The following is a 3,987-nucleotide window of genomic DNA, read 5'->3' as shown; positions in this document are numbered from 1 at the left end:
CCCCCCTGCCCACCAGACCCCTCAGCATGTGAATTCCATGGGCACTTATTAAGCACCTACTATGTGCCTCGGGAATTATGATAATGTCTTGGCACCGAAGTCCAAAAGCTATGCCTCAGCGTTTATTAGCACCCACTGTCTGTCAGGCATTGCGCTTTAACCTAGGGGTGCAAAACCTGGAAGCAGATCAGGATGGCGCTTGGGGAAGTTGGGGGCTGGAGGCGGCCCAAACAGAGGGTTCAGGGGGGTCTCCTCTGAGGTCTGCAGGGAGTTAGGCAGGCACGGCAAAGGTTCAGGGTGTTCCGGGTAGAAGGAGCTGTGTATATAAAGGCACAGAGGTGAGAGGCAGCCGGTGTTCCCGGGTACTGGGAGTTGTTTAGTCTGGCTGGACATGGAGTCCAGGTTGGAGAGCTGGGTGAGAGGAGGCCAGAGGCAGGCAGGCCCAGATGGTGCGGTACTTCGTGTTCCAGCAGAGGGGTGACCTTTATCCTGCAGCAGCCGGAAGCCCAGGCAGCCTCATGGCTCCCTGCAGCCTAGAGCTGTGGGGCTGGGCGTGGGCCAGGCCTGAAGTGTTCTCCAAGCCTCCATTAACACACATTTACTGCCCTTTGGCTTGGGGAGGCCTGTGGGAGAGTCAGTCACTTAAACATAACACTGCTTCCAAAGCCCGGGTCATCCATTCATTCGGAGCTGATATTTGCCAGGTGCTGCTGGGAGAGCTGAGGCCAGGCAGCGGGCTCGTGGGGAGGTCCTGGAGCTCTAGAAACTTACATCCTTGCTGGAGCAGGCCACAAACAAACAAAGAGATGAAATAAATTAGCGAGATAATTTCAGATCATGCTCAGTGCAAAGGAGAACATAAAACAGTGATGCAACAGAGAGTGGCAGAAAAGGCTGTTCAGGAAGCTGAGGCCTAGAAGACATCAGCAGCCTCTCTTGTGACTGTCTAGAGGCTCAGGGTTGTGGGCATAAGAAACAGTGTGTGCAAAGGCCCCAAGGCATGGAGCACATTTGGGGATTTTTTTTTAACTTAAAAGAAAGGCAGTAGGAATCCACTATTCTCTGGCAATGCTATGCAAGAATTATCGGACCCCATTTTGTAGAAATGGTAACGGAGGCTTAAAATGGTCAAGTTCCTTGGCCAGAAAACAAAACGGGCAGTATAAATGTTGGCTGTAAAGCCACTGCTCATTTTTCTACCGAAGTATCAAGTAGTACAGCAACTATATATCCTGAATTATCTAAAATTCTGATTAGGGCCAGGGGTTAGCTCAGTGGTGCTGCCACCTGCCTCACAAGCACAAGGACCGGAGATCTCTGGCACCTAAATAAATAAATAGAATGAAGTTCTGACTCATCACCCCCTAGACAATCATCTTGGATATGCTCTGTGTTCCAAACCAGGACTCCAAGTCCGGTTTGTTATGTACTACCACTGGGGCCCTAGACTCCCCCCGCCACTCTGTACCATCCATTATAAGCCTCAATTTGCCGGAGTGTGGTGAGCTATCATCCCCACACAGGGGAGGCTGAGACAGCAGGACTGGCTGGAGTTCGAGGCCAGCCTGGGCTACATAGCAAGACCCTGTCCCCGAAAACAAACAAAAAGCCTCGGGTTCCCAGTCTGTAAACAGGGAGAGGCAGCATCCACTTGCTGGGGCAGCGGTGGAGGGTGGGGGCGTGAAGGGAGATTGTGCAGAGAACATGCTGCACATCCAACGGGTAGCTCTTCTGGTGCCCTTAGAGGGCAGCTACCGCATGGTCCTGCTCCCTGCTCCCGCGTTGCTGGGGACCAAGATAAGCACAGAGAAGCGACCCTTCGAGGCCTTGGTGGTAGGAAACAGCCGGGAGCTGTGGAGCCAAGAGCTTGAAGTCTCCGCCACCAGGGCCTCTTCCCTTCACCCCGCCTCTGCCGCTCACGGCTCTGCTGGGACCCCACACTGACACATCTTGTACTTCCCGTTTCCAGGGAAATTCCTCGGCCGCGCCACACCCGCCCTAGAGGACCTCCAGAGCTCTTCGAGCTCTTCGGGCAGAGCGGAAGCCAGACACAGACAGGGACGCTGAAGTTGAAGTGACAAGCCCAGCCCTGTGTGAGCCAGGAGCCCCTGAGGCGGAGGGGGCCGCACCGCAGGAGGGGTCTCCCCACCACCAGAGCGGAGGTGAGGACCCCGCGCTGAAAGCGACTCTCACCCTGCAGCCAGTGTCTCTTGTGAGCAGGACAGGGACCCCTCCCCAGGTCCCCAGCCGGCCCCAGCTTCCTGCTCTGGCTGCTGGGAAGCCCTGCACCCACACACTCCCCTCCCAGGCACCCCCCCCCACAGCAGACCAGCTGCAGCCCGGGGTGCTCAGGGCCGGCTGTCTCTCAGAGCCCCAGCTTCCCCTCCACCCCATTCTTGGCCCCCAACTGCTGAGCTGTTTGGAGGTTTCAAGCAAAACAGTGCTGTGACTCTGTCCTTCCTGCTGCTCAGTAGCAGCTGGCAGAGCGCAGTGTGCCTTTTAGCAGGAATGCCAGGAAAGCACGTTTCTCTTTTAGTCTCAGTGGGGACAGCCCCCAACCCCAGCCAAGACTCTCCTGGGGATCCTGGTTCGAAATCCACCCCCAGAAAGGGGAAGCTGGTGTGTTTTTTGTTTCTACAGCTCACCAGGATATGGCCAAGTGTGGTGCTGCATGCCTGTAATCTCAGCACTCTGGGAGGCTGAGGCAGGACGATATAAAGTTTTGAGTCCATCATGGGCAATTTAGTGACTTAGCAAGACCCTGTCTCAAAATTTAAAAAAAAATTTTTTTTCTGACAGTCACACTGTGTAACTCAGGCTGGCCTTGAACTCACTATGTAGCCCAGGCTGACCTCAGACTCAGGTGATCCTCCTGCCTCAGCCTCCCAAATACTAAAATTACAGGCATCCTCCAACATGCCCAGCCTCAAAAAAATTCTTATTTTAAAAAGGGATAGGGATGTAGCTCAGTATGAAGGCTCTGGATTCAATACCCTGGAGTTCGAGGCCCAGCCTGGGCTACATTGCGAGACCTCCAGTACGGGGGTGAGGGCGGGGGAGTCAGAGTCAAGCTTGGGGTGGCACTGATGGAAAATTCTGGGTTCCCAAACCCAGTGCACTCCATCTGATCCTTGCTCTCTGTCTCCCCACAAATCCAGGGACCAAGAACCATATGTTGTTGAGAGGCAGGGTGCCCAGACTGTGGGTTGTGGGGTTCCAGGAGAGCTGTTTGGTTCCTGCCAGGCACCGTGGACTGCATGAAGTGCTTACATTGTGGGGGTATCCAGGGGTACCAGCTTTGTAGTCCATTAAGCTGAGCATGTCTGTTCTGTGTATGTTTCTGAATGTGCATCTTTTACACTGCTAGCAGTTCTTTATTGACATATAATCCAAATACATTCTACACACAGTCAAATGAACAAATTCTTTTTTTTTTTTTTTTTTTTTTTTTTTTTTTTTTTTTTTTTTTTTTTTAGTGGTGGTCCTGGAGATTGAGGGCAGGCCCTTTCCCCTGAACTACATCTCCAGCTCTTCTTTTATTTTGAGACAGAGTCTTGCTAAGCTGCCCAGTCTGGCCTTGAATTTCATCAAACGCACAAATGTTAAGGGTACAACATGATGACTTTTGACAAATCCATATAACCAGCATCTGAGTGAAGATTTTGCACATTGTCGTTACCCTAAAGTTCCCTCGTGCCTCTTCCGAGTCAGACTGTTCCCCAGAAGTGACCATGATTCTGATTCCTATCAGCACAGGTTAGTTAGTTCCATAGGATTACAGGCACGTGTGTATTTTATAAAGCTAGAGATACAGCTGCTATCATAGAAGAGGGAAGTAGATGATAAAATTCTTAATGTGAAAAGAGTGCCTCAAAAACGGAGGGTTGGGCCGGGGACTTAGTTCAGTGGTTCTGCTGACTGCCTCGCAAGCGCAAGGACCTGAATTTAATCCCCATTACCAAAAAAAGAAGGGTTATCTGAACTTGT

Source organism: Fukomys damarensis, unplaced genomic scaffold (assembly GCF_012274545.1).
Source record: "Fukomys damarensis isolate Sample0158 unplaced genomic scaffold, DMR_v1.0_HiC HiC_scaffold_20, whole genome shotgun sequence".
Lineage (NCBI taxonomy): Eukaryota > Metazoa > Chordata > Mammalia > Rodentia > Bathyergidae > Fukomys > Fukomys damarensis.
This window is presented reverse-complemented; position numbering follows the sequence as displayed.